We start from the raw sequence: 22330 nt of genomic DNA, 5'->3' as shown, positions 1-22330 counted from the left end.
AATTGTGCTTACAGAATGGGAGTGGAAAGTGCTCATTTAGTAGGGTGGTTTGAATCTGCTGCTTCTCTAATTTTAGAGTTGTACCAGAAAACATGACAACACTGGTATAGAGGGCTAAAACACTGACTATGACCCAGACATCCTGAGACTGAGTAATAGCTCAAGCACTGGAGGAGATGACTATGGAGAGAGAAGTGACAAGGCCGTAGCTTTTCACCTTTTCTCTGAAGGGCAGTCAGGAGATACATATCTGGAATATGATCTCTACTTAGCATCTTCTGTGGAGACAAGGATCAATAGAGGTGGTGCTAGCTTTCAGGAGGGTAGGGTCTGTCAAGAGGATATCACCTGCAGAAGCTGCCCTCAATAAACACCAGTTGCATACCAACCCCTTAAGTCTTTGCAGGCATGCACAGTGGGGAATAGTTGGATTTGTGATAGAAAACCTGGTCCCCAATGAATGATGGCATCTCTCCCACAGCTCAAGTCATATTTCAGGAAACAAGTGTATAAAGCTCTACATATGAATGAACAGCCTAATGGACAGAGGAGGAAGAATAATTTACAGTGTTGGGAAGCCCCCAAAAAAAAAAAATATATATATATATATATATATATATATATATATATATATATATATATATATATATATATATATATATATATACATACATACATATATATATATATATATATATATATATATATATATATATATACTGGGCTGGTTACTCTTAAAGAATTTTGTTTTGCATTCCTTCATTCTCTTATACCTGCTTTATCCCGTTCAGGGTTACTAGGGATTGGATCCTGTTAGTGTGGCAAGATAGAAAAACTAATTATTCAAAGGATGCCAGTGTAATTCAGGACATTCATACACACACACACACACACACACACACACACACACACACACACACACACACACACACACACACACACACACACACACACACACACACACACACACACACACACACACACACACACACACCTCATAGACTCTTCACAGACACTGGCAATCTGGTGGATCACCTCTTTATACAAGTTGGCTTTAGAGTATAGGAAGAAACCAGAAAAAATGGAAAGCACTTGCAAAATCTCTGCTTAAATATGAACTCTTGAGTTCACCTGACTTTCATCTGTTTTTGTTGCTTTTATTTTTAGAAGTTGTCATTTTTCTGTTACAGTTTCATTTTACAAGCAAAATATCTCATCCAGTGTATCCATCTGTTTAGGGACCAACTATATATTATATTTCTTGATATGTGTCCTGTGCAACATTAAATTTGAAAAAAAAAAAACATTTGTCAGCACCAAATGCTGACTTGCAGTACACTTGTGGTGTTTGGTAGTCTTACGTATGTCCATCAGGTGATATGTTAAACCATGGCCCCATCTGATTGACTTGGTGGTAGACCAGGTGCATGTAAAAGATTCCCCGATGCCTTGGCCAAATTTCCCCTGGTAGTAAAAATTCCACCTGGGTTCACCTCTAAAAAGAGACTGCTAGTTTTAGTGAGACTAAAATGGTCAACAAAGGATGGTTACATAGATACAAAGAAAGAATGATAGATAGATAGATAGATAGATAGATAGATAGATAGATAGATAGATAGATAGATAGTTAGATAGTTAGATAGTTAGATAGATAGATAGATAAAAATTAGAGTGTGGTGGAGTAAAGTGGTATTAGTAATGGGGGTAGGAGGTCCTTTGAGAAACATGCAGTGGAATATATTCATTCAATCATTCTCCAGAATGTAGTAAAGAAAAATGAGTTGTATCAAAAAAATGCATCTTAAACTTAGAAAGAAACAATTAATTATATATTTAGGGAAAAAGTCAGTGGAATACATCATTTGATCATTCTGTGTTATTTAGTACTGAAAAGTAATGGCATTTGTACGAAAGTTCATTATTTTCACAACTACTTTCAGAAGCACTGACAATCACATTGGAACCAGAACCACAAGTAGAGTGGCCTCTGGCATAAGTTGTCAAGGATCACTAAAGAGTAATATTATTATTTCAGTCATTGCATATTGCAATTCAGCACTATCATTCAGACGATGTAAGTTCTTACAGGTATGTGTGGGCATTTAAATGTCTTCAGTGAGCTTTTTTGCTCCTCAGTTTTGCAAGAGAAGCTTTTTTGTTTTTGCTTGTCAGCTTTAGTTTAAGGGGGCTTGGGAGTCTGCTCAGGTTCACCACTTAACCTTGCAACTGCAGTGTTTCTGAGTGCTGATAAAAGCAGTGCATTTTTTTTTAATTTAACTGGATTTTTTTTAGCACCAGTAATTTTTTTTTATGTTGTGACATTATCGGTGATTGGATATCTCAATACTTATTGACAGACTGCACAGAAAAAGCCAGTGTATGAAAATCCATAACTCTGTGATTGTTTGCCTGAGGTGTCCTGCAGTAGCCTTGTTTAACCACTGCTGTTTTAATGGTAAAAGAGCTAGGGAAGGCATAGCATTCACAGCTTTGGTGGAGAGAGTTTGCAGCAACAGGACAAAGGGCAGGACAAACACTGCATCAAATGATGTTTATAACCATGAAAAATAAACGTAAATATTTATTGTGCCTATATGTGGCTACTGCTCTTTACTGTTGAGAATCAGAGAAAAGTGCTTGTCACTGCATCAAGACCACAGTGCTTTTATGTTGCTTCCATATTATCGACAACTTTTACATGTGTACTTTTGTGTAGTAGAGCTAATAAAGACTCCAGATACTAAACAATACTTGGGGAAGCTGCATCTACCATTATATCCCTGATGCGTTCACATGGTCATCTTTTTTCTGCAGTGAAAAGTCTTTTATTATTAAAAATTCATAAACTGCAAAACAAAAATGCAAACCTCTTTAATTCACATGTATAACTGAACCAGATGATATCTGCAGTGACATTAAAGTAAAATATGCCTTTTGCCTATATTCACCTATTTTTTCTAACTATCTGGTATCAGAAGAGTGCTTGTCAAAACATCAAGACGATAATTTTGCACATTGTTTCCACAAAACTGTTTTTTACATACTGAACGTCGCGTAGCCTCTAGATGCTGTATTTTACTAGTTCACATTGCCATACTTTGCATGGTTGAGTAGATACCAGCATTAAGCAACTCAAAGGCCATCATAACATCTCAGTCAAGGAGTTAGAGTGCTGTAGCATTAACAAGCAAACAGTGCAGTAAATTTATTTTTATTAATGATTTGTTGACTGAGTTAGGCCCACTAGGCCTGTAACGTCTTTTCCGGGAAGACCTGAGGTGGTATTCACACTGACAAGGGGTAATTTGGCCAGAACACTAAGAAATGTCACCTAGGTTCATAGATTCGGTTAATAAGTGGTTACTGTGCTATTGACCCGAAGGTCTTTATAAGCCTAGCGGCGTGTACCCAGTGTAATACTAGAGAAACCCAATATAAAGGAGCTTGCCTAAACTCAAGATCTTAGTTGGCAATGACTGCCCATATCTAGGAGGGTCATAGGTGAAATCCCCAGCGGGAATTTATGGTTTCCCATCCAGTCATCCAGGCTATGCTTAAACAGGGTCACATAGGGGACTTTGTTTGATGTGAACTGATAGCCTATTCCAGAGGAGTGGTAACCTCTGAGAGACGTATCTGCCTCTCCAACAGGTCCTGCTTTATGTCGCAGGACAGTTAAGCTCCCTGGAGCGGATGACCCTTGTCCCATTTGACTTGCAGATGTGCAGCATTTCCGTTAGGTTTGGATTCAAATTGCTCTGTAGGCCAGGCACAAGTGTCCTCTAAGTAGTCTGTATGCTACTGAGTACAGTGACAGTGACTTCAGTCTGTCAATGTATGACATGTGCTGGAGACTTTGAATTTTCTTGGTTAAAAATCTCTGAGGTCTCTCAAGTTGCTGCAGGTGCCTGGTAAGGTACACACTAAAGGGGGCATTGTACTCAATTATTGGCCTAATCAGGATTGAGTGTAGGGGTGTTATGACCTCTTTCACTCTTGAGACACTGTCTTTGTTGATGAGGTGTGAGATATAGAATGCCTTCCTTACCACAGTAGACACATGGTGGTCAAAGTTTAGGCTACAGTCATCTTGTGTTTCCAAGTCTCTCACTACTGAGTTGTTACTTAAGGTATTATTTATATGATAGTCGGCATGGATATTGTTTTTATTGAAGGGGATGATAATGCATTTTTTTTTTAGTTTGAGTCCATGGCTTTGGCACAAATCATTGGCTTGTGTAAGTTGCTCTTGAAGTATATTGACATAATTTGAGGAGTCAGTGATTGCACCTAATTTGCAGTCATCAGCAAACTTAGTCAGCCACAGCCCCCTCTGTTTTGGCCTGAACTTCTGAGAAGTATATTCCAAACAAAGGGGGCCCAGCACTGACCCCTGTGGAACCTCACTGTTGATCGGTCTGCTGGTTGAGGTAAAAAACGCCAACTTTGACTGAGTGTTCTGATGACATAAGGATTGAAATTCAACTTGGAGAGTTTATCAATGATGCCCGAATGTGGGGTTGTGTCGAAGGCCTTGGCTAAGTCAAGGTAGGGTGTATGCACAGATTTACCTTCTTCTATAACTCTGGTGACATTTTTGAAGAAGTCCACCATGTTTAACAGGCATGACCTGCCTTTGACAAAACCAAAATGTATCGGATCGAGGGTTTGGAGATCATCTATATCCTCATTTATAAGGTCCATGATGATTTGTTCCGTGCCCTTACAGATAAGGCTGGTTAACCTTATGGGTCTGTAGTTCCCAGGGTCTATGCTGTACCCCCTTCATGAAGGAGGATGATGGTTGCTGTTTTCCATTCAGCAGGGACAAAACCAGTACTCAGGCTGCGGTTGAAGAGAGTACGTAATGGAGTTGCAAACTCATGTTTAAGATGCAACCTGGGATGCCATCCAGTCCAATAGAGGCTGTGATTTTGGCCTTGGAGAGAGCATTAATGACTTACTCTTTGGAGATGCAAGGTGGGGGAGGTGTAGACAGAATGCTTTGTGAAATGTTTTGGAGGGGACAGGGGGGTGAACTTTTCACCAAATCTTTCAGCTAATAGGTTAGCTATTTTCACAGGATCAGTGCATGTGATGCAATCCACAGCTAGTTCAGCACACATCTAGGTCCTACCGTTTAGATTGGGTCTATGTTATATAATCGACCTTTTGGAATGTCGAACACAGGAAGTTCAAATGGAGAACTTCGAAAAATAGAAATGTCAAAGCTGCGGAGATTCAAATTCTTTCCCAAGGAAAGAATTCGGTTGGCTGTTTCCGCGACTTTGACATTTTCTCTACTGTGGTGCGAAAGTTACAGATCGGGTTAAGGTAAGTGTGCGAGTGTGACGGATGTTGAGGTTAGGTTGCGATTAAGGTAAGTGTGCAAAAGTGACGGATTGTAGGGTTAGGGTGCTGGTAAGGTAAGTGTGCGATAGTGACGGACGTTAGGGTTAGGGCATGGGTAAGGTAAGTGTGTGATAGTAACGAACTTTATGGTTATGGCACGGGTAAGATAAGTATGCAGTAGTGATGGACTTTAGGGTTAGGGTGCGGGTAAGGTAAGTGTGCAATAGTGACGGATCTTAGGGTTAGGGCACAGGTAAGGTAAGTGTGTGATAGTGACGGACTTTAGGGTTAGGGTGCAGGTAAGCTAAGTGTGCGATAGAGATGGACCTTAGGGTTAGGGTTTGATTTAAGGTTAGTGCATAGATAGTTGTATATGTAAGGTGTAGTGTAGGTTTATTAGGGTTTTGATGTGCTTGTGTTGTGTGTGTGTTTTTTGGAACAGCAAATTTTTTCCCTGGGAAAAAAAATCGCTGTTCTGAGGTTTCGATGTTGTCATATTTCGAATTTCCAAGTTCGAACATATGGTGTTTGAAATTTTGGAAGTTCAGTTATATGACATAGACCCTTTAGATTACGGATATAGCTGTAGAATGCCTTATGGCTATCCTTAGCTATGGTTGCTAAATTATTTTTGAAGTTGCCCTTAGAGAATTTTACAAGCTGTCTTATTTGTTTGTTCAAGCAGAGGAGGGTGTTCTTCCAATGCTGGGACATCTCTTTTTTATTCTTAGGCAGCAACTTTTTCCTCTTATTGTATAACTTATTAATGCTAGATGTCCACCGGGGAGGCATGTTTTTTTCTTGATGATCTTGTTTTGATCCTATCAGGTACAGCTGTGTCAATACATTTGTATAAGTATTTGTACAGGGCATTTATGTACACCTTAGTATCGATGTCAATGCCATCTGTGGGAACAGGAGCCTGGAAATTATTTATGCTATCCCTCAGGAGGGTATAATTAGTTTTGGTGAAATATTTTAAGCTGATTTCACCTAAGAGGGGTTCAGGTGTTATAGCTACTTCAAATGTGACTGGTTTGTGATCAGATTTAGCCAGTGAGGGTCCTATACTTGTAGTAGTACAGTGGTCACCAGGTCAAGAATATTTGAGCCCCTTGTGGGGTAGCATACAAATTTTTTCAGGGCATTAGTGTTAACAAAGTCCAGAAACCTTTGCGTGAGCATGTTGGTACTCATACAAGTTTCCCAGTGAATGGAGGGATAGTTAAAATCACCCATGACTAAAGTATTTGGTTGTAATTTGATTGACTTGAGTTGGTCCAAATAAACAGCGTGGGTATCTTGGTTCATTGAAGGGGGCCCATATCTAACAATGACTTGAAGGGGGGTCTTTACCCTCAGTTAGTTGAACTCCATAGAGTTTTCCTATCTAACCAGTCTAGAAGTATATTTATCTGTTTTGAATAACGATACTCCTCCTCCTCCTTTGGTTCTCACACGTTCATTTTGCGGTCTGAAAGTGTGGAAGGCATCATAGTCTTACAAGGCTGGGGTACTCTCTGCGGCCCTGAACTAAGTTTCTGTGACTGCACAGACGTGAACATCCTCCAGCGAGAAGAGTGCTTCCAGAGAGTACAGTTTCTGATTTAAACTCCTAGCATTTAGCAGCATAACCTTTAATTTATTTGTGAGCGATATTTTCACATCAGAAGTCTTGTTCTTGAGACCTTGCCTAAAAAGGCACTGTGGGAGAAGCAAGTGCCTCTGTGATTTGGCCCTGAGAGAGCATTAATGACGGGAGGTCAGAAATGTTTCGAGACGGAATTTTGTGAAATGTTTTGAGGGGACAGGGGTGAACAGAAATGTCAAAGCTGGATTCAAATTCTTCCCAAGGAAAGAAGAGAATTTATTATTGCTGCTCACATCATATTTTTCTACTGTGGTGCGAAAGTTACAGATATGGTTATGGCAAGGGTAAGATAAGGTGTGTGTTTTTTTGAAGCAAAATTTTTTCCCTGGGAAAAAATTGAAATATTTTAAGCTGATTTCACCTAAGAGGGGTTCAGGTGTTATAGCTACTTCAAATGTGACTGGTTTGTGATCAGATTTAGCCAGTGAGGTCCTATACTTGTAGTAGTACAGTGGTCACCAGGTCAAAATAAAGCGTGGGTATCTTGGTTCCTTTGGTCACACCGTTCATTTGTGGTCTGAAAGTGTGGACTGCACAGACGGTGAACATCCTCCAGAAGAAGAGTGCTTCCAGAGAGTACAGTTTCTGATTTAAACTCCATATATTTGGGAGAGAGATGCATATACATATATATTTTTTAAAAAAATTTTGAAACTTTTGTATTTTAAATATGTCATGTGATTTTATTATATGTTTGTATTCAGTATTGAAAATTTTGTTCCTGTTATTGCTCCTGAGAATGGAAAGGTCAACTTGGATAATTTACCTAAAGGTGACATTGATACTTTTAATTATAAAATCATGCTTTTGAACGTAAAGTAGGTTCATTCAAATGTTTTCAGTGGCAGAGGTTCAGTTTCTCTGCATATCTTAAAATGGGATAGTTCCTCGGGTCTAAGGATCCTAAAATGCCATCTTATGGGAATGTGTATCGTTACTTAAAAGATGGCAGCAAATGAACTTAAAGCTTAGCTTAGACTACATGTCACTGATGAATGAATACTTTATCTCTGTTGAACAAGAACTTAAAACTGAGATTATTAAACTAGATGAAGAACTTAAATCCTTAACATGCTTTTCTGAAATGTCGCAAAGATATAATTCTTTATTTAGTAAATTTCGTGAATTAGATGACAAACTCTAGATAGTCAAAAAAAGAAAAGATATCAATGATTTACATCTTCTTGCCCAAGGAATGACCCAAGAGATTCAATATTAGAAGTATCAGCACTTCTGTGAGAGCGCTGGATGTCTTTCAGTCTTCTGTTTCAAATTTGACTATTGGCGCCGATTCTCCATTGAAGGACACTGTTACTTTAAATTTTACTGAAGCTACAACCACTCCTTCTTCCACTAATGTCAACGCTGACACTGTAATGGCACCAGTGATGGAAATTCCAGCTAATGCCTTGACTTCGGTGATGGATGCACAACAAGTAAATAAAAACCCCATCAGTCTACTTTAAACTTCGTAGAAAAACGATTTCAATTAGAGAGGAGCCTCTCAAGAAACCTCTTTACGAGGCAAGAAACTTTGTCAACGAAGCGCAAACATGACAGCCCGTTGAGGCAAGGCAAGAATGCCCCCAAACAGTAAGAGGAGTTTTAAACCTCTCTTCTTTCGTTTTGAATGACTTTCATGTATCCCTTCTTTCTAAGGGGTTAAGTTTTATACCTATGGGTAATTTAGACTTGGTTAGCATCATTACTGACCTAAAAGTGTTTGTGAGAAATTTAAATTTAAAACTGTTGTTTAATACTAATACTGATTCTAACAGTGTTCTTAAAAAACGTAGTGTTTTTATACCTTTAAATGCACCTATTACTACTGCCTTTCACAATGTATGTGAAGCTGACTTTAGACAACAATATAAAGTTCATGATAGGATGTTTAGTTACAATATGACTTATGAACAACATCTTGCATTAGAAAATCTTAAACGAAATGATGAGATTATTATCAATCAGGCTGATAAAGGTGGTAGTATTGTAATTATGGATAGGGCTTGGTATAATTCATTGATGGAGAAGTTATTGGTGGACCAACTGTCTTTTAAAAAAATTAGTCTGTTAGATGTTAAGAAACACATTACTAGTGTTAATTTGTCTATTTATGATATGCAGTTTAACAATAATATTAATTTAGAACTGTTTCATTTTTTCTCTGTGCCATGTCCCATTACACCTCAGTTATATGGACTCCCAAAAATACATAAATGCCTGTTGGATCCTCCTATGAGACCCATTGTCTCTGGCAATGGATGGGTCACCGAACCTGTTTCGGTGTACCTCCAGAAACAACGTTTTCCTTTTTTAGATAAGTGCAATTTTGTTATCAAGGATACTGGTGATTTTCTTTCTAAACTATCAACTTGGTACTATAGTGAGCCACGGAATTTAGATGATTTTTTATTTGTTACCTTAGATATTGTTTCACTGTTCACTGTCATTCCTAATTTATATGGTGTAGAGTCTATAAGAAAATTTCTAACAGCTGAACAATCTTTAACCTGTGATTCCATTCAAAATATATGTCAACTATTGGACTTGGTGCTTAGTCACAATGTATTTATCTTTAATCAGCAACCATATCTACAGGTCAACGGGGTTGCCATGGGCACCCATGCAAATCTAGTATTATATCAGTGGAACTGGATAATATGCATGATGGTGTTAACTTTTGGATATACATGTTGTGTTTTATCAGTGTTTCGTTGATGACTGTTTTTTAATTTGGAATGGATCTAGGAATAGTTTGGAACAGTATCTTTTAAATTTGAATAGTACCACAGCCTTTTTAAAATTTAAATCAACTATTACTAGTAAAGAGGCTTCTTTCCTTGATGTTAGTATTTTTCTAAAAAATGGAATTCTTAATACAACTGTTTTCAAGAAAGAGACACATGTAGGCAGATATGTACATGCAGAAAGCATGCATGCCCCGCATGTTTTTCGGGGTGTGGTTAAATCACAACTAATTAGAGTGAGCAGACTTAATACAGATGATGCTACTTTTAGTGTACAGCTAAATGAAACATGTAAAGATTTTCTTGATTGTGGTTATGCTGTTACCATTTTGGATGAACTAAAAAAATTATGTCTCTGATAATAGACATTCATTATATGTTCCTTACTTTAGAAATCCACAACCTATAAATCTTGACATTACAACTAATATAACCTCTAATACTGATAAACATCAGAGGTTTAGATATGTCACTGGTTTTGGTAGTAAGGTTACTCTTGTTAAACATACAATTTATAAGTATTGGCCTATTTTAATGGCATCGCCCGAACTCATGAAATTGTTGGGTGATAAACCATTTTTTAGTTTCAGAAATATGAGAAGTCTCAAAAGTATGCTATGTTACAAGGATTTTCGTCCTCCCTCTAAATTATCTTTTGATAGACCTCTGTGTTCTGAATCTCATTTTGGTACCTATCAATGTCATCACTGCTCCTGTTGTTCTGACTTGGTCAATGGTTTGGAATCTGTTACATATGTACATTTGAAAACACATTATACATAGTATACATGGCATCATGTGTTGCATGCCCTGCATACAGACTTAAAGATAGAATTATTGAACACAAGTCAGAAATAAGGAGGCAGTGTGCTCAGAATGCTCTATTTAAACACATTGAGTCTCATGGGGACTTGCATACATTTAGATTTAGGGTTATAGATTTAGTTGTTCCCTCGAGTAGGTGTGGTGATATTAACAACTATCTTGAGACTAAAGAGTATCAATGAATAGTGCGCCTAGGAGCTGACAGCCCCCCTGGCATTAATAGCACTGTCAGTATTAAACCTATCCTTGTTGGTTTGCAACGTAATTTGAAATTAATATTTTATTTTGTTTTATTCTATCACCAACTTGATTGATTTACTGTCATATTTTATATGCATTATATGTATTTGTATATACATATATTTTTTATGTACTATTGTATTCATATATTTGGGAGAGAGATGCATATACATATATATTTATATATATTTTTTTAAATTTTGAAACTTTTTGTATTTTTAAATATGTCATGTGATTTTGGCTGCAGTCACATGACTTCTTGGCTTGTATAAAAGCAGTTGCTTATTATATGTTTGTATTCAGTATTGAAAAAGGGTTATACCCGAAAGCTTTGCGTCTTATAAAGTTTTGTTCTCAGCATTCCTTGTGTGGATTTTTTAGAAGCAAGTGCCTTAGCCAGTAACCGAAAGCCTAGAGGTGACAGGTGAAGACCATTGCTGGCAAAGCAGCATGGTCTTATCAGCCATGTCATCCCTGGCTGACAGGAACTGGACCCTATAGAATGACAGCAGAAACTAAACTAGTTGTTGAAGTTAATCATTTTTGTTTATATTGCGGTATCATCCTAGGTGAGGGTAGAATGCTGCTCAAGGCTAGGGACATACTTGCCTTGGACACATATTCATAGAACTCCTTTATGCCTCTGTTCATATAGTCTAGTGAGGTAAGTCTCAAGGCGTTCGCACCAAATGAACTATAAAGGAGTCATAATGGTACTTGTTGTTGAGAGACTTGCGTGCATGTATTATCTGATGGATCTTGGCACCCGATATACAACTGACTGTAACCTTCTCCTTGTCCAGCCTGGAGAGAGAGACATCTATATGTCTCACAATGGAGTCACCTATGACTAAAAAAACTTGTATAGATGTGCTTTGTCTTGTGTTTTTATGTGTATTTATTGTTGTAGGTGCTGTATTAGTTGTAGCATGTTTGTGTTTGGAAGGACTCTGGTGTTTTGGTAGGTTTCTGGTGAGTACCTCCGCATATGATGTTTTATGCATTGAGTGTTTGATTTACATAGGACGTGTATTATGACAACCTGTTCATTGTTACTGTTCTGTGCATGAGAGAAAAAGGACTCCAGATTCTTAGCTTTATTGGTTATTGTATTCCACCAGGAAACAATATTCCCACTTTGGAAATTTTACTTCACTGCACCTTCATGTACCTTCCACAAGAAACAATCCTGATGGGTGATTTCAATATTGATTGGCTTAACTGCTCCTCACATAATCCATCTTCCCATACTAACCTCCATGGATTTACTCAACTCATCACATCCTCTACAAGGAGAGACAAATCTTTAAAATGTTAGTCACTCTTCGACTGGATTTTGGTTAGTAACCCCTGCCTAGCATCTCATTCAGGCTGTCTCCCTGACAGCCTAAGTGACCATCAGCCAACCTTTCTTCTTAGAACCTTGTACTCACCAATCCATGCAGACAATCAAAAACAAAAAAAAAAACTTCAACCCAAACAGTTTCATATCCTCTCTAAATAATTGCAACTAGGAACCTCTCAAATACCTACTTCTAGACGATGGAGTAAACTCCAACACCACCTTCCTAGACATACTAATCTACCAGGTACCCCATAGAACTATTAGAATTAAAACTAATTATGCACCCTGGCTAACTACAGAATGTAGAGCCCTACTCACGGCTACTGACAAAGCTTGGGAGCAATTTCACAAAAACAAAACCCAATTCACAAGGAAAACATCTAGAACTGCATAACAAAGCAAAAAAACTAGTAAGATTAGATAAAATCAGTTACTGTCACAATATCCAGAATAAAAATGCAAAACACCCTCAAAGCTTCTGGGCAGCAATTAATAACATACTTCATCCAGGTAAATCAGCTACTCCCAGTCCAACATTAACTAATAATTCTGACAATATTGCAACCCAATTCAATAAATATTTTACAAAAACTATTGAAGCTCTAGCAAACTCTCAAGGCATCAACAGCATATCTACCCCTTTTGCATCCCAGCACAGCACCAGCTCCCAAGATGGCACCTCCCAATTTAACTTATACCCAGTGTCTGTTAAATTCATGAAAAAATTACTTCAAAAACTGAAACCAACCACCCTAGCTGCAGACAACCTCCCATCTGTCTTTTTACAAATTTCAGCAGACGTAATAGCCTATACAGTTGCTATACTCTTCAACTGCTCAATACCTGAAGGCCAGGTCCTTGTTATTTGAAAGACCTCCCAAATTATACTACTACACAAGGATGGTAGTTCCACTGAACTTGCAAATTATTGCCCAGTTGCTATCCTGTCCCCCTTATCCAAAATACTAGAAAGAGTAGTGCACACCCAACTAATGGACTACCTTCTCACATACAGACTACTGTCACACACCCAACATTGTTTTCATCCCTTTCACAGCACCACCATTGCACTAATGTCCTTTACAAGTAGAGTTAACCACCATAGAAACAATGGACGATATGTATCTACTATATTTTTGGACCTATCCAAAGCCTTTGACATGGTAAATCACAATAAACTCATCAACATTCACTCCACCCTAAACCGTAGCAGTTCCTCTAGCACTTGGTTCCAAAGCTACCTTGCAGGATGACTGCAAGCCATCCAATGGCAACACCACCTTTCTCCACTGCTCCCGGTTGCCTTAGGAGTTCCACAAATCTCCAACCTTGGCCCTCTATTATTCTCTCTATTCACCAACCAGCTCAGCACCTCCACACCCCACGCTTCTGTAGTACAGTGCAGATGATTCAACCTTAATATGTGCAGCCCTCACTCTACAAGACCTCCATACCATAACCCAAGATTCCTTTCTATCTGTAGAAACATGACTCGCCATCTCCCAACTCATTTTGAATCCCAACAAAACTAAGCTCCTCCTTTTTAGCTTAACTAGATCCCCCTCATCCTCCCAGTCTTTTACCATCCAGAAATCAAACTATGATTACCCCAGTAACCCACACCAAACTGCTTGGGTTAGAAATTTACAATAACTTGCAATTTGACATTCACATAGCCCAAACCACCAAGAAGGTCCACAAGAAACTAGGTCTCCTGTATAGGAACAATTTCTTACAAAAAGGACAAGAGCTACTATAGCCCACACACACCTCTTATCATCTCTCCTGTATGCCTCCCTAATACTAACCAACTTCCACAAAACTGACTTAATCAAACTGGAATCCTGCTATAACAAAATAGCAAATTTTGCTACTGGTGCCTCCTATAGGTCACATCAAGCAACTAAACTGGCTCGAACTCCCTCACCTTCTACACTTTAATCAACTAACTTTTGCATACAAAATTCTCCATCAACCTGATAAAACCCCTGCTCTCCAAAATACTATACACTCATGTACTACCTCTAGATGTCTTCGATCTGGTAACCTGCAATTTCTAGACACAATCAAAGCCAACAATTTAACTGGGAATTCTCTCTTTTAACTACATGCCAAAAATATGGAATAAGCTGCCACCCCAATAACATCAATCAGCTGGATCATACAAATGAAAAAGCTGTTTAAGTCACACTTAACAGACACCTGGGTATGTTCCTGCATCTCACAGCGATAGACTTCCCTTAGTCATCTTGCCAACTAATTTCCTTCACAAAAATTAAAAAAAACTGCCTTATGGATGCTTTAAACTGTATTTTACTCGTGCTATAAAACTGAATGCTTTGAGAAGAATGCTTTGTTTCCATTATGTACCTGTAATTTGCTATCAAGGTAGTAATTCACAGATGTTTGTTAAGTTATGTGTAATTACTACTTCTGTATTCTTACTGCATGTTTGTTAAACTCTAATGTGTCTGTACTGGAGCTTTTCTCCCTGGGCCTCCACTGAAAAAAAAAATTCTGTCCAGTCAGACTTTCCCAGTAAACAAATAAAAAATAAAATAAATAAATTAATAAAAATGAGTGTAGATGCATCTCTCACAAATTGTACTTGACTTCTTTAGGAGTAGAGGGTTTGTCAGAGTACATGAGGCAGTTGCTACACTGCCTCGGGATACCCATGTCAATCAGGCTGGTAGGAGAAGTGGAGGGAAACTGACGTTCCATGCTTGGTTAAATGCTGTTCCTGTTTTCATTGTGGGGAGAGAAAATGGAGGGTGTGGTATAACTGGGTGCTGTAAACAGGGTGTATACTAATGGGGTGGTCTATAAAGAGTCTATACTACCGGGAGATCTCTGAATGGTATGAGACTGTTGTAGTTTTTTTTTTTGGTTTTAGGACTGTTTAAGGGCCAAAAACACAGCTGAGGTGCTCTCTGAAAAGCAAGTGCAATTGAAGGACTTCTCAGCCAGATCACAGGCAGCTACTAAGGGAAAATGTTTCTGCTGAAGTTTTTGCATCTGTAACCTTTGGAAGTTACCCTCACTGTGCAATAGTGCGCGGGGGTGCATGGAGGTGTGTTATGTGTAAACAGATGAATACAGCAGAGCAGTGGCTGGTCACCTAACTCTGTGGAGCTGTATTAAAACAGTGAGCAAACTGAATTAAACAATTTAACCAGTAAAAAAACTCAAAACTGAGCACTGTGCTGGAAACCTTAAATCAGATGAGCCCTAAACTGCACTCTGCTGCCACAAGGATGCAGAGGGGCCCTCTCCAACAAAAGATAGCCTGGTTTAGTGCTCATTTTAACAAACACTGATGCTAAACAAGGCTTATGAAGGAATTAAGAGCTTGGTGCTGTGCACTGCTTCTCCGAGATCAGTCTTAGAAGTGCGACTTTCTAAGATATTACTGGGATTATGTCTTGATGCTGAACAGAACTTGTGAAACCTCCAAGACAAGAATATTGTGTGCTGATTCCCTGAGAACACCTTTTTTTGTATAGTAGGGCATTTCCTATGCTAAATATAAACAAGACCTGCAAGGAAAGATTAAGTGAATTCCCATTTCCATGTGGGAACACTGCACCAGATGATGACTGCAGTCATGTGAAATGATGTGAAATATTCCTCTTGCTTGTATTTAGCTATTACTTCTCACTATTGAATATCGGAGAAGACTACACTTCAAGGCATCAAAACCATAGTGCTGTATGTGTCTTACCCCAGTTACCTTTCTTAACAGATATACTTGTGAGGTGAATTAATACAGATTCCAGATGTTGCACGTTACAAACCACTATATTGAAATTTGTGTAGTTGAATGAATGGAGAATTCAACTATAAAAAGACCTGTGTTACAGGGCAGTGGAGATGAACTGGTTTTCCAAGCATTAAAGAAAAATGTGACTATGAAGAAGCAGTATGCAGTATTATGCTTTTGATAAAGTAATACAGTGGTTTCCTTAGTGAGCCTTTGCTTGACTGAATTAATGCAATACCCAGATGCTGTTAAATGGGCACAGCATGAACATGCCATTCAGCCTGGCAAAGTCCAGCATCAGGGTGTTTCACATTACTGTAATTTTTGCTTGCATAAGTACTACAGCACTTTTTTCTTTTGACAACAGTTTACTCTTTATTTAAAAAATACATTGCTTTCACTAGTGCGCCATGCCACATTTTACTTTAAAACTCCAGGTGCTGCACTTTGCAGAGGTGAATGTAAAAAATATTCAGCTTCGCAAGCACCAGCATCACACAGTTTTCCACTGTATTACAGTATTTGTTCACATGCTGCAGTAGCTTTTTACTTTAAGCTTTTGTATTTGTTAATAGATTGGTTTACTGCTGTATTTAAGTTAAAAGAAGCAATGCACCTTTTTGCTATTTGAAATAGTTAGTGAATAAGAAAATGGTGGAGATTTGGCTTTGATTTTTGTCGTAGCAAGACATGCTTCCTTTTCATTATTGCTCATAACATGACGTGCATAAGCTCATTGATAGTCATGGAACAGTGTTTTCCTATTGCTCTTACTGGTGGCAGATTATATTGATCTTTTCATTTGCATACTTTCCTACCATCTGCAATTGAAGTAATAGTCATTTCTGCTATTGTAGAAGGATAAAGGCCTAGTACTGAAGAGACATTGAGTTTGACTACAGATTCGGAGATGGCACAAGGAGGAGAGAAATGGTAAACGTTAAGCCTGCTCCCCTCTCGGTGGGAAGAGAAGGAGCATATGCTTTGAGGCACACACTTCATGATAGACTCCTCTGTGGAGGAGGGGCCAGCTTACCCCATTGCACAGGGACATGACTGTGCATTGTTAAGTCCTATTGCATTGTAACCCCTTGTATGCTGACAACAATAGAGTGGGTGACATAGGACCTTAAATTGTAAACTCTGATCATCCTCATGAATGACAGTGCTGCTCCCAGTTTGCTCAAACTTTGCCACCTAGGCAATGAGAGAACTCTAGAGTTGTAACCCCATGGGGGATCAAACTGGTCAGTAGAGCAACTGTGGTAATAGACTCAATGCTCAGAAGAGGACTGAAGGAAAAAAAATTCTTCAGCTGAAGTAGTTGCTTGTTTGTGCAGGGCAACACAAAAAACTTAAGAGAATTACTTCTTAGAATAGAGGCTTGTTAAAATAGAGACCAGGCCATTTAAGGGAATGGGACCAAGAATGGCTCAAATTTTCTTCATACTTATTGTATTCTAAGGAACACAGAAAATGCATGGACACATAGGAAGTCTGACAGCCTGAGAGACCATGTCAGTTGTTTTCTAAATCCTGATTCCATTCACCAAGGCTTGACCCTAAGGTTGATCACCAATTGCTATGTTAAGAATTCCGAGCCAAGCATATTGTGTATCCCAGCAGTGGGTGACATATCACATTTTTGAACATTGTTCAGAGATCCTCATTACTATTTCAGTTTGCTGCTTTTCATCTTTGGACTAAACATGTTTCTTCCTTAACTGTCATCAGTGCTGCTGATACAGTCTACAAGATTTGAGTTTTTCAGACACAGTAAAAATGTACTTCTCCTCTGCTGATACAGTGCAATCTGGAACTGTTTGCAGCCCTCATGCCTCCTGTTTGGCTACTGGGATAAATTAGTAATATAGCCTCCTGGTGATGACCCTTAAACATCAAAACTTGGTCATATTTCAGATGTTCATCGTGTTTCACTGTTGCAGTCATTACTCTTGGGTTATCCTGCTGTCAGGCTACCTGTAGTTGGCCAGAATTCCAAAGTCTAGGTCTGGCGTCGGTTGCTGTCGCCTCTTCCCTGACGTCAGTGCGCCAGGGGTATAAAAGATGCAGCTGACGCCATTTTCTTCGGTCTTTCTTGCCGTGCTGTGCCTGAAGCAAAAGCAGTTCGCAAGTGCCGGTTGGCCAACTCCTGAGATTTTCAGATACAAATTTCAGAACCGAAGTCTTCATTAAAGCTAAGTACCCCGTTGGGGAAACTTTTTTCTTGCTCCAGACTGATGTCAGAAAAAGTTAACAATTGTATTTCTTGTGGGAAGCAAATACCTCATAAGGATTTTCACTCTTACTGTATTCCTTGCCTAGGCCCTGATCACAACGTTGCTAACTGTAGGCTTTGTGCTAGATTTAACCAACGCACTATCAAGCGTCGGTTCGATTTTGCATTTCATTACTTTGGCCGAAGATTTAATTATATAATGCCGTCGGACCAGCCGACAACCGGAGTTTACAAAAAAATGCAAGGACAAGGAAAAGGATAGGCATCCGAGGTCCAAAACCGACGACGAAGCCTGTGCTAGGCCACTCGCCAGTTCGTCGGTTCTCAGTGAGGTGCTTTCGCAGCCCCTGGCGCCCACTACCTCAGAGCCACAGGCCGCTTCCGACTCCCAAGTGGAGCCGACTGGGCCTCTGGATACTCAAGGTATTGGACACTTGGAAATCATTCCCTCTGATGGGTCCGGAGCCGCTGAGCAGGCATCGGCTTGTGAGGGTGTTTTCAGACCTACACAACTATATATTAAGCCATCTTAGCTTCAAAGACAAAGACTAAAGCAGCTCTAAAGACAAAGAAACAAGTACAGCATTCTCCTACTCAGACTACCATGCCTAAAAAACAGATGCTCAAAATGGCCGAAGACCTAATTACTTTGATCAGGGGCTCCCATCCCCCTCCTGATAAGAGGCCTTGGCAAGAGACAGAGTATGATTCTTCTGATCAGGTTTCTATTTCCTCTGATTCCTCTTCTGAACAGGATTATTCCATGCTTCCCTATGAGGATTCTGATGCTGAAGAATCCATCCCTTCAGCCTCTCCTCCCGGGGACTATTCTTTTGGGGAACCCTGCATACCATGAGGGAGCATTTCCACTGGGAGAGCCAAGATTATTCTGAATCTAAGAAAAGGCTCAGAGACTTTCTGCTACTTCCTCAGCACAGACCAGGGTCCCAGATTCTCATAAATTCCTGTATAAAAACCCCGCTGCTGACTCAGAAACTATATCTCAGGGTCCCAAAGGGGTTAAAGCTTCCACTGCAAAAAACCCTGTCCCCTCTGATAGGGATTCTAGGGCTCTAGACAGATGGGAGTAAAAAGTCTATACTTCTGCTACCCTGGCTGTAAGGGCTTTAAATTGTCAGTTTCATATGCTTAAATATCAGCAATATTTAATGTCACTGCTTAAACAGAAATTGTTGACAAATACTGAATGTTCAGAGAACAAGGAATTGCAGGATTTATTGCATGCAGCTGAACAAGTGGGAAAGCATACTTTGCAATGTAGTTATGATTCACTGGAGGCCTCTTGCAGGGCCGCTGTTACAGGTTCTGTTATTAGAAGGCATGCTTGGTTAAAGGAACAGAATCTGCCTGATCATGTTAAAGCAAAATTATTAGATGCACCATTACAGTATGATACTTTGTTTGGTACTAAAGCAGAAGAGGTGTTGAAAAAAATGGAGGATAAAGCAAAATCCATGCAGACAGTCAATGATTTCTTACAGGTAGAGCCACCCAGGTTTAGCAGAAACTGGCCTTCTAAAAATTGGTCCTTTCCAGTGTCAGACAGACCACAAAGAGGCAGATACAGGCATCCCAGAGGCAGCTCTCAGCCCCAAGGCTCATACAGGCCTAAACAATGGGGTGCTCCTACCTCCAAAAGTGGAGAAGACAAATCACAACCTTACAGGAAACAGTCCCAATGACTTTCCTCCACCAGATTTAAGCACTTTTCTTTTAGCAGCCCCCTTAGGGGGAAAACTAGCACTTTTTTCATCAAATTGGCAAAGGATTACCCAAGACAAATGGGTCCTGAACATTTTCACACTCTACCAAGGTCAAAAGTTATGCCAGACCTACCACACAATCAATGGGCAGAGGCACAAAAACAAATTACAGCCCTCATGTACATGAGAGCCATTCAACAAGTACCACAACAAGAGCAGGGGCAAGGATTTTACTCCAGACTTTTCCTAGTACCCAGAAAGGACAAAACCTGGAGACCAATACTGGACCTGTCTATACTAAATACGTTTCTGGAAGTTCCAAAATTCAAAATGTTGACCCTACAGCAGCAACTGCCCATGCTGGGCAAGAAGGCTTGGTTCGTAACTTTGGACCTAAAAGAGGCATACCTGCATGTCCCAATCAGACAATCTTGCAGAGGATACCTCAGATTCCTAGCTGGCTCAATGCATTACCAATTCTCTGCACTGCCCTTTGGCTTATCTACTGCACCCAGGGTCTTCACAAATTGCCTGGCACCAGTAATTGCGTTTTCCAGACAAAAAGGAATTCAAATATATCCCTACTTGGATGACTGCCTAATTCAAGCAGAGAACAAAGACATTCTTCTACAGCATCTGGCGTTTGTAAAAAGATTACTAATTGGCCTAGGGTACACACTAAACGAAAAGAAATCAAAACTAATGCCCTCTCAAGAGATAATATTCCTGGGTGCAAGCCTAAATACAACTGCCCAGATGGCTTATCTCACGCCAGACAAACAAAAGCAAATGACTACTTACTTCAAGAATTTGGCAACAAAAACCCACTTATCTGCAAGGAAAATCCTGCAGGCCTTGGGTTTCATGGCATCCTGCATTCTACTAATTCCATATGCCAGACTGCATATGAGGAAAGTACAATGGTATCTAAAAAGTGTTTGGACTCAGCAGTGCGACAGCCTGGAGACAATAATTGCACTCATTCCCTGCCTGCAACAGGAGTTTTGATGGTGGGCAGAAGCCTGTCACCACAACAAGGGTCTGCCATTCAGTTTACCCACAGTCAGACAGACACTGACAACAGATGCATCAGATTATGCCTGGGGGGGCCCATATGGCAGGAAAATGTATTCAGGGCACATGGCCTTCACACCAGATGCATCTGCACATCAATCAAAAAGAGATGCTAGCTGTTTAAAATGCACTGACAGCTTTCAAGGACCTGCTTCATCCAGGACAGTTACTGATAAAGACAGACAACACTATGGTCATGTGGTACATAAACAAGCGGGGAGGTACACATTCCTACCCCCTCTGCAGACAAGCAATGACCTTATGGGACACAGCATTGGCTTTTCAAGTTCACCTACAAGCACAATTCCTGCCAGGAAAAACAAATACTCTGGCAGATGAGCTAAGCAGAAACCTCATGGATCCCCACGAATGGAAACTGGATCCACAAGTCTTCAGCATGATAATAAGGAAATGGGGATGCCCAGACATAGATCTATTTGCCTCCCATCACAATGGCCAATTGCAGAGATTTGGCACAAGGATTTATCACAAGCAAGCATGGAAAATGGATGCCCTATCCTTCAGCTGGAAAAAACTAACAGTGTATGCTTTTCCCCCACTGCCTCTCCTTCCAAGGTACTCCTAAAGGTCAGAGAAGAGAAGCCAAAAATGATACTAATTGCACCAGACTGGCCACGCCAGCACTGGTACCCAATTCTAAAGTGCTTGTCTCAAGGTCCAGCATGGATACTGCCTCAAACTTTTCATTTGCTGACCCAACAAAACAATCAGATCCTGCACAGCCAACTCAGGACTGTAAGTCTGGTAGCATGGCGGATAATGTAGCCATTCAGAACACTCCTCTTTCAAAAGCTGTTATGTATGTTATCTTGGAGGCCAGGAGGCCCAGTACCAGAAAATCTTATGCAGAAAAATGGAAGAGATTTTGTGCTTGGAACCAGGAACAAGGCATTGGCACGTGTGTACCAAATATCCCTCAGATTTTACAATACCTAACTGAGATGCTAAACAAAGGCCTTTCTTTCTCATCTATTAAGATTCATGCCTCTGCCATTTCAGCCCATTACAATACGGAACCACCTATCTTTTCTCATCCTTTAATAAGACAGTACCTCAGAGGGGCCAAAAACATTAGGCCTCCAAGGAGAGCCCCAATTCCGGCCTGGGACCTCAATTATGTTTTGGAAAAACTCACACTGCCTCCCTTCAAGCCAGCATCAACAGCAGGTATAAAATTCTTATCCTGGAAAACAGCTCTGCTCCTAGCAATAACCTCTGCAAGGCGAGTCTCAGAGTTACAAGCACTCATGGCTATGGAACCTTTCATAATTTTTCATCCAGACAGGGGTTTCTCTGAGGACAAACCCTACATTTATGCCTAAGGTGGTATCCAGTGTGGCCCTCAACCA

At 39.8% G+C, this 22330-nt stretch overlaps 1 protein-coding gene across 2 annotated transcripts in view; it reads left to right on the top strand.

The window, feature by feature from the left end:
• PMVK (phosphomevalonate kinase) overlaps positions 1 to 22330 on the top strand; it is a 269053-nt gene that overhangs the window by 228210 nt on the left and 18513 nt on the right. The window lies entirely within an intron of this gene.

This window comes from Protopterus annectens, chromosome 8.part0, assembly GCF_019279795.1.
Source record: "Protopterus annectens isolate FY-2018-M chromosome 8.part0, PAN1.0, whole genome shotgun sequence".
Lineage (NCBI taxonomy): Eukaryota > Metazoa > Chordata > Ceratodontiformes > Protopteridae > Protopterus > Protopterus annectens.
The sequence above is the reverse complement of the archived record's forward strand: the minus strand, read 5'-3'. Positions and strand labels throughout refer to the sequence as shown.